Source organism: Mercenaria mercenaria, chromosome 11 (assembly GCF_021730395.1).
Source record: "Mercenaria mercenaria strain notata chromosome 11, MADL_Memer_1, whole genome shotgun sequence".
NCBI lineage: Eukaryota > Metazoa > Mollusca > Bivalvia > Venerida > Veneridae > Mercenaria > Mercenaria mercenaria.
This window is the reverse complement of record NC_069371.1, coordinates 61,130,249-61,140,638: the sequence shown is the minus strand read 5'-3', so window position 1 is coordinate 61,140,638 and position 10,390 is coordinate 61,130,249.

Below are 10,390 nucleotides of genomic sequence, written 5' to 3'. Positions count from 1 at the left end.
CATTCCCCCCCCCCCCCCCACACCCCAAGACAGTTCCCCCTTAAGACATTTCCCCCCAAGACGTTTCCTCCCAAGACGTTTCCCCCCAATTTAGTTATACCCAAGACGTTTCACCCCCAATTTTTAAATAATTTGTCTCATAAACAATTTCACCTTAATAGTAAATCTTGGATTGTATTGAAATAAAGTGTACATTTGTAATGAACTGCAGCAAGTATTTAGTGATATAATTTGGACATTCAAAGAAAAATATAGCTCTTGTTGAGTCAACCTTTTATCCCTTAATTAATTATTTCATCATTTATTTTGAGATATGCCCTCAATGAATATGGTTAAAAGCTTTCATATATATTAACAAAAATTATCTTTTACTCCAGTTCCTGTTCTTTATGATTTTTAATCAATGTTCATAATTGTTCAAGTCAGATGCAAATTCTCAGATAAAAAAAAAAAAGTGAACTCCCTTAGTTTTTTGAGTGACCCTGGTTTAGCACTTAAATTATCAACAGGTGTGATTTACACCTTTTGATTAAATTAACATCTGTGATTAAACACACAGCTATGCAGTAAAAAATTTTACGCAAGGCTGATAAAATTTTGACTTGAATTTGCATTTAATATCAGAATATGCATCTCATAAAAGGTCTCGATCATTCCACCTTTCCGTCTTATATCGAAAGACACTACAGTATTGAACTGAGCAACTTTCTCACAGAAACGTTTTTAAGGAGTATACTTAATGTACATGTGTTCATGTTCATATGTTTGATATATATTGCATAGATGAAATGCTCCACAAAAAGCTCATACAGTGTGCTTGTAAATTTATACATGATTGTATATCCGATGTTGACTTAGTCTAACCAACTTGTCTAATAAACAAGTAGTTTGTCAAGCTATAGAAAAGTAATAATATCAAAACATCAGTATTACCTGCCCTAAAAAGCTTATATTTCGGTTCGAAAAGCCGGTTTCGTTCAGCAAATGTGAACTTCTTCAGAGGACTTGACTGCAATGACTAGGCAAGTTTGATTTGCATTAAGTACCAAATACAGAGATTGATTTTATGTCAAGCCATAATGCAAACCAAACTTGCCTAGTCATTACGGTCAAGTACTCTGAAGAAGTTCACAACTGCTGAACGAAACCGGTCAGGGAAGATATCTAACCAACAAGGGAGCATGTCCTCCATGGCTCACACCCAGCCACAATATACTAGAAGCAACCCTACTTGGGTCATGGAGACCTGCTGCAGCAACTCCAACTACAAATTCCACCTCTGGGAGTAAAAAATGAGCTTTTGCCAATCAAAATTTCCTCAGTTATATATAACAATATGTGCATGTATGCTATTAGCAGAAGTTATAATCAAGAATCTTTCATGAAAAATGTCCACGGCTGTGTGCCGTCCAATATTCTGTTTTAAATTAATGCGGTTTTAATAACATAAGGGACTAACAAATATTAAAAAATAGCAAATAGCTTGACCCTTCTCATGCTGGGCATGATTGATTTTACCTTTGCAACCAGTGTAGATCTTGATCAGCCTGCACATTTTGTGAATTTGATTTGTTAATTTGTGAGAATTGAATCATATCATTAATTTTCTCATGAGCCTCAAATATATTGTTGATTAATGTCCCCAATGATTTTTACATTCACGAAATGAGTGAAACAAAAGTTGACCTGTTAACTTAGAACATAATTATATAATACATGAGTTTTTACTTGAAATATATATTGGATAACTAACAATGTAATCATGGTCTAAATAATGAGTAACTGGTATTTTTATATAGAAATGCTATGCGAAAAGGAGTTATATTTTTCTGCATACTGGATATAATGCTTTTTTTCAACACAATATTACTAAAATGGTTAAATCACGAATTAAAAATGTTTTCATGAAAAGGAGTTATATTTTTTTAAATTACTGACTTTGACGCTTTTTGGTAATAATATGAAAACTACAATAAAATTCTAATGTCAGCAAAATTATCTTAGACACAAAAATAATAATCCATATGCCATTATACAGAAAACTCCTTTTCGCACAGGGGAAAACTTCTATTTGAATATGTAAATTCTTTTCAGAAAGGAGTAATGTATTTCTAAATACTGAATATTTTGCAATCAGAATCACATACATATTTTTCCGACATTTTAAAAATGAAAGAATAAACAGAAACATATGAACAGGGAATTATATAACTTTCAATTAAATTGATATTTCTCAAAGTAATATTTGAGTGTAAACAAATTGTACTGACAATCCCCTTAATGAATCTTACAGAAAAGGATCCACTACATTCACTTAGTAAGGTGTTAAATGATAATTATTGAAGGTGATAAATGCCACACTTATATATGTGAGATAATCCAATCAAACATTTAATTTAGATTGAAGACTTCATTTAATCTTTAGATTATATTATAAATTTCTGAAAGAAAAGTAAATTCTATTATCAAGTACTTCTTGTAAATAAAATCATCTTTAAATATAATTATAGATCACAGAATTTAAGTGGGAACGTAAAGTGATGAATTTCTTCTTTATATTTTTCCCATTGAAAAGCAGATCATAACATCTACTTAAAGTGTAAGTGATGCAACTCTAAAATTTAATGATGTTCATGGAATATCGAGTAACAAATATTTGACTAAGACTATAGTACCAAAAAATCCTACCATTTTCAGGAGGTATACACAATCAAAGAAACATAAAAGAAATCAATTTGCGTAATCCATATTTCACTTTAGCAAACTTCAAAAACAAAACTTTTTAATGAGTGCAAACATATATATATATATATATATTAACGTAACTCACAACCATCATGGGCTAAATAATGAGTAATTGGTATTTTTTCCCAATTCAATATTACTAATTATTATTAATATTAAAACTTGGATAATTTTAACAAACTAAGTCTTTTTTAACTTTTTTTAACTTTTAAACATCAAGGGCAGTTATTATATATTGATCTTTATTAATATTTTCCTTTATGTCTTGCTGATAAACATAACCTAGTTGTCTCCTTACCAAATTTTGATATTTTTCTTTCAAACACATTTTTTAAAAACAATTGCTGCATTAACTTTAAATGAATTTGGGGGTGAAACGTCCTAAAAGCTGAGACAATCCCCCCCCAAAATGAGGGGGGGGGCGGGGGGCGAAGTCTTGGGAGGAAACGTCTTGGGAGGAACTGTCTTGGGGGGGGGGGGAAACGTCTGGACACCGTTTATATATCCGGTTTAGAATCTAACAACGCGTAATCGTCTTAGATGTGCAAAAATGCATTGAACACGTTTAATGTGGCTTTGATTTAGTTTCATTGTTAACATTTTACGTATTACATGTATTTCTGAAAAAGATCGCGATCCAACGATCTTGACAATGACGAATATCCGTACTCGAACTTTTGGTCGAATTCGTGGAATTCCGAGTACTCGGATACTCGTTACAGCCCTAGAGCAGATCCATTTAATTAATCACTAACAGAAAAATCAATACTATGAATTTTATTCTAGATTAAGAATTCATTAATGAAGAAATATTAACAAATTTGGAAGTTTTTATAATAATATTTACAGTATTCCCAGAAACCCCGAAATGGGTTTTTTTCACCCCCAGAATGGTACTTTGCACGCCCAGTTTCGGAGACAGATGTTATATATCTCTTAGTGAAGGGGTGCGAAAGAGAAGAAAAACTCAGTGTTTACTCCCAACTTTAAATGCAGTGGAAACACTGATTTGATAACACTGAGGTCTTATCAGCATTAGGCTGGAAAAATCTAAAATACAAACCAGCATCATTAAGCTGAACATTTTCGGTCACTGCCTGTGCAGAAACAAAATACTCCTGAAGAGCATTCAATGCATTATCGATGTCCTGGAATTCGTTTTCCCCAATTTCATCTGACATCCGCTGACAATTCACTCTGCAAATATTAATCAACAATTAAATTAAAAATTTCTATATAATGAATTGACTTTAAGTTAAAACACATTTTCTAAGTCCAAAAAGGGTAATAATTTGTATTAAATTCAGCCAAGGGTTATCTAACTTGATCATTTCAGGTTTGATGTTGTGTTAAATTTCAATTTAATACACAACATGGTCCCCGCAACATTAACTTGCACACAAAATTATAACCAAGGTGCAAGTACTATGATGCCAGCAAAGCTGACAACAGCTCTCATTATTCTTTGACTGTTTGAGTAGTTGGGATAAAAAAAAATGTGCACTATTAAAATATACTTAGTTGTTGGGTTTAACAGTGACACTTGAGTACATGAATTACACAGTTAGTTTACAAACGTACATTATTTACTAGTCTGCCATCTGACAATTTTAGAGGAAACTTACATTTTTTTTCAAAACTTAATACCAGCTGTTGTGTTATTGCAGATATATTTGGGCATGGAAAAAGCATTGTTATCAATGACTAACCAGGCTGATTATTTAGCAGGCTTTATAGTATGTCTTTTGTGCTAATTTTAATCTTCAGTTTAATGTAATAAACTTTATGAATTTACAATATAAAGGCAATTTGTCAATAAACATTTTTTAAAAAGTTTATTACTATCTATTTATAGCATTACACATGCTATGTTATGGCATGAGCTTTCAATGGTATCTGAAGAGTCACCCACTGACATACATTGTGTATTATCAATTTGCATTGCGTCATACTTTGTGATATCATGGCGACACTGCTGTATTACTAAACTGAAGTTGTTGAAATGTCCAATGTTTCAGCCTAATTCTATATATGCAATATTACTACTGAAGTAGAAAGGAACTCACATTACCAGACCATATCAGGATTAAACCACATTGACAATGACACTGATAGTAAAACATTTGTCCAACAAATTTGACACGATCTTAGGAAATATCGAGATAATACCCACTCGCCCTAAACGCTCGAAAGACCAAAATAGTGAAAGCAGTTACCAATGAAATTTTAATCGCTGCCGACGCTTTACATGCTAATTGTTTAAATGCTGATTATGTCACAAATTGGCCTTAATTCAAATAAAACTTATATTTATCAAAAGGGGAATCAATTCCTCGTTGATTTATGTAAAAAATATAAAATAATATCCAAAATTACGAGTTTTTGGTGATTTAAACCTAAGTACCGGTATATGTTAGTATGTACTGTACATGATAAAGGTTTACTGTGTTTACACGCCAGTATGCGCAAGAGATATTTTTTTTTTTTGGTTTAAAGCCGTTTTTCAACAGAATTTCAGTCATGTAACGGCGGGCAGTTAACCTAACCAGTGTTCCTGGATTCTGTACCAGTACAAACCTGTTCTCCGCAAGTAACTGCCAACTTCCCCACATGAATCAGAGGTGGAGGACTAATGATTTCAGACACAATGTCGTTTATCAAATAGTCACGGAGAACATACGCCCCGCCCGAGGATCGAACTCACGACCTCGCGATCCGTAGACCAACGCTCTTACCTACTGAGCTAAGCGGGCGGGGTGCGCAAGAGATAAACTCATAACTTTACAAGACTGTGTACTACATTTTATCCTCCATTATTTTGGTCCTTCAAAGTTTAAATTTTAACGTTTAGATTGCCCTATCACAAATATAAAACAACCTATCGTCAAATTATTTTGACTAAGTAAAACATTAAATGAAACAACAAATTGAAAAAATAATACAGTTTTTTAACTGATGAAATTTTCTAGAGATTTAGGGTTAATTATACCGTAAATTTTGTTGAAAAAGAATCAGATTAGAGAGGTAGGGATCCGTACCCCTAGACACTTCCTTTTCCGTTAGTGCTACTGGCCCCATACCAATGCTAATGTTATTTTAACAAGAATTTAAACACAACCTAAACATGCTAAAATAAATAGTCAGTCAGTGGGGACCGCTAAAATTGAAACTACACCGGAAATGGAGATAAATACGCATCTGTATTCTTGAAAATCGGTATGAATTCCTGACTCCACCAACTTATAAATACAGGAAAAACTGGCAGTATACAAAATGACATTCATCGAAAAATAATAATTATACCCCTTTACCGATACTTATGTTGATCCATTCATATCAAATTAATTTGTTTGTTTCTTCATTCATACATTTTGACACACGTATCTAGGTCTATCCACAATTCACTTATAAAAAAGATTTATTTTACCTGATCTGGTTTACCAGGTCGCTTGCATCAATCATTTCCTCGGCCGAAAATCCCGTTTGAACTTTCCTTGACAAATCCGACAACATATTTCGAACCGAAACTAGAAATTGCTCTGCATTAGACACTGTAAACTCATTTCTTCTATTTCTTAATGGCATATTTAATTCTTATTTTAACAATAGCTGGATTATATCAGTGACTGTTTACGTTTCGTTCGATTGAAAATGGCGGCTGAATTGGAGTGTAGATATAGCCAATGAAAACCCGTGAGCTGCGAATTTATCATCCAATCAAAACCTAGGATCTCAGATTGGATTGATTGGCTTTCTGGAAAGAAAAAACTTTTGATCTGAAACGAAAACATAAGTTCTCGGCCCAGAACATAGGGTTCTCAGAGATATTGTGTCCATTTTTCATGTCAGAACTAGGGTCTCTGAAAAAATAATCTTGTGATATCTGAAGTGAGAACAGAGGTTCTTTGGATTTATTTGGTGCAATCTGCGTGCCATAGACGAGCAGCATATATAAGATAAAATGTTTGTGATTTTATTACACCGGGTGTTTTTACCGCCTGTCTCGTATTGTTTGAGTCCGTTCCTTTGGCATACCATAATATAGTAATTGAATTCATTTATGTCATGCGCATGAAAAATTTCATTGCGACATATTGCCTCAAATCTATTTTGGTCTTCCTAAAGATGTTGACGACAAAAAGTTTGATAGTTGTGGGAAGGATAGTACGGGGCTACTGCTCCATATTTGAAAAAAATATACCCCCAACAAGTCCTAGGAGCCCCACGGTGAGCCCCCTCGCCTTCATGTCCCGCGCCGTTTTTGGAAAAATTAGTTTAGTGTTAGTTGAGACTTTTGATGTTACCTTGTTGAATGAGATTCTTCAGGCAAATCAAATGATTGTGAAAGTTTGTATATATATTATGTTTTTATGGTCGATGTCCTCTCCTAAATATAACTTCTTTTATAACACGGAGGGTTTCGGGAACCCCCCCCCCTAATTGCTTTGATAACTTTTTGGAAACCTTGTCGCTTGTCTCGAGGCTCTCAACATTGTCTAAATAAACCTTCTTATTTGGCAAGATTTCTTTCAGGAGGTGGGCAAGGAATCCTCTTAATTCCTCTAAAACAGGTGGACGTCACGAAATCGAGAAATGGTTTTAATGTACCTTAAAAAACCTAAATCGTTAAAACTGGTTGATTTTTGTTAATCAAATACGGCGTGGCAAACAGTAAGTAGTGACCTATAGGTAAAACATAGTTCCAAGTTATTTTTTGTTTTGCCTTGCTCTTAATTTTTATGGAATACCTTTTTCACATGGCCCCGTCTGTATTTTGGAAATTAAAGTTTTTTTGGTTTGTAACATGTAGATGGGGTGTTTGAATTGCATTGTGTTTTATTATTATAGATGTGAGTGTATGTGGGGTGGGGTGGTAAGGGGTTGGGGGTTTAAGGGGGTTTATTTTATTAGACTTTTTGGTGGCTTGATAGCATTTGATCAAGTATGATAAAAAATATTGATATTTAATCCGCTTTTGTTTTTAAGAACATTTATGACGTAAGAACGACATCACCTGTTACAAAAAAAAAAAACGCTTTAGACGTCTAGCCGCCGACGACGACCGATCACTCATTCACTGTCGTTATCAGTTCTTAAATAGAAACAACACGGTTTGTATACAAACGATCTTCATTTATAAAGGACACGCAATTTTTTAATATACAATAGTTTGACTATAAGGATCCATAGCTGCTTCCAAAAATAATGTTGTTTTGGTTAACCAGATATTCAACATACAAATGGCAGGTAACAGTAGTCTCTAAGCATGTTGTGAATTTATTAGAACTAAATTCCCTTTGTCAAAACCTTAAAGTTATGGAAAAGTTTTAAGGTTTTTAACAAATTTTTAGCACTTGTTAAACAGTTAAAAAGTCTTTCTTGCAAAATAATGTCGACGTCTGATCTCCATGGTAAAGCAAAGAAAGATATTTTAAGTAAGTCCATTTCTGCTAAAATGTCAGAATTATTGTCCTTATTATGCAGCTCGCGTTGAAAATTACAACATAAATACCGCGAAAATATATGGCAATATACACTTAAAAGCTGTAATTCAATAGTTTTAAAAATCGTCATGGACAAAACAAAAAATAGTTGTGAAAAATCTAACAACATACCCTGCGGGTAGAGAAGCCATGATTTGATACCAAAATCTGCACAGGCGCTTTTTAAATACTTCCACAATTTTTCAAACACTACGATCACAACATTGAAACGAGTGCAAAAAAGGCACTGTGAGCTAGACTGTTTTGATGGTTCAATTCGAACACATGTCGGAAATCATGGGACAGTGACACTCTTTCGAGTTTGTTTACTAACCCGGACGAATGACGTAATACAACGTAAATGCAATAAAGTATTCACGCAATGAACTTATTTTTGCACTTGTAATATTTTTAAGTTACAGTAGATTCTAATGACGTTGTTCCAACGTTTTTACACGTCGGAATAGCGACGTCGCCTTTTGGTCGCTGTAAAGCAATTGGAACAGCGTCGGAGATAGCGATGTCATGTCGGACTTCGTTGGTCGTTGTAAAGTCGTTGGAACAAAACGTCGGGATTCTGGTTACCGACTTCGCGACCCCAAAACAACTATAATAGACGTCTTTGCGACGTCGTGCAATGTGTTTTGCTGGGGTGTTCGCCCTGAAAGGCTACACTGCTATACAACCGCGGACCTTTATGTCAACATTTAAGCTCTGGGGTCGCCCTGGAGAGGTGTGCACTGTATACAACCACGGACTTTCCAACTCAACATTCAACAGCGGTGGTCGCCCTGGAGAGGGTGCACTCTCTGCAGCCACAGATACAGCGGTGGTGGTCGCACTGGAGAGGGTGCACTGTATACAACCGCGCGGACTTCCAGTCAACAGCCAGCTGTTATGGTCCCTGGAGAGGTCACACTGCACAGTCTTGTAAGGACTTCATGTCAGGATTCAGAAAGAAACTGTTCTAATTGAATTTGATGCCGTTTGCACTGGTTCTAGATTGCAATTTCTGCAGGAAATCTGTAATATGCAGTTTGTAGGATGTATACCAGTATTGCAACATTATAACAGTAAAATATACAACTTATTCAAGTACATTATAACAGTAAAATATACAACTTATTCAAGTTTACATCAAGCGAGAGGGAGGGGGGGGTATCTGACTTTCCGTAGTTGGAACTGCTTACAGGTTTTTTTTTTCTTTGACAGCTTTTTCTAACCTCGCCCTCACATTTTAGAAATGCATGGAGTGCCTAGTTATCAATGGAAAGTGGAAGTCACTAGCAGCTCCAGGGCGGAATGGGGGAGGATCATCCGGCATGCTACACATACAGCCCCCTACCCACACACCCCCCTTAAATCGCCGGAGCATACGTAGATCTAATTTGTATTTTGTTCTGGGTGATCAGAAGTGCTAAATTTGCGCTTTTTCCTATCGTTACGTCGCATAGTTAATTTGAGTTTGTGTAGTTTGAATAATATTAATATGTATTTTGTTCGTTCGCTACGCTGGCATAGGTAATTTGTCTTTTGATATGGGTGAAAAAATAAAAATCTGTTTTTTCACGTTCGCTACGCTGCACAATTAAAAATCCACAACGTTTGCACGACTCCTATAAACGCAATTTACCATGTTAAATGCCTCTGTAACTCTCCCCCTAAAAATCCTCAAAAATCGTGGCTGAAAATTCTGAGATACTTTACGCAAGGTTAAGTGTGACAAGTCAAAAAATGGATAAAGCATGTTATTTGGGTTGATTGTGTCACAAAACTGTTGTTTTTTTTTCCAATACCAAATAAAGTACATTTGTAACTTAGAAAGCCGAGAATGCACCAGATGGATCAATGGTTTTAAAAATTGGGGGAGGGGGCATCTCCCGCCCATCCCCCTAATTTACAATATACTACAAATATTTCCACGTCACCTTTCCGCCCCTGGAAATGAGTAGTTAGCTGTTGCAGCAGATACAGCAGATGACAGTTACAACTAGCAGCATTTAATACAAGATGGATGAATAAATTAATCAATGATCACATCAATAATCTGAATCATTTAATTCAGATATATCAATATATATATTGTATTTATATATCAAGATATGTTCAGCAAGAGATATTTTTGCTTGTTTATTTGTTTTGAGATTAGCGCCTTTTTCAAT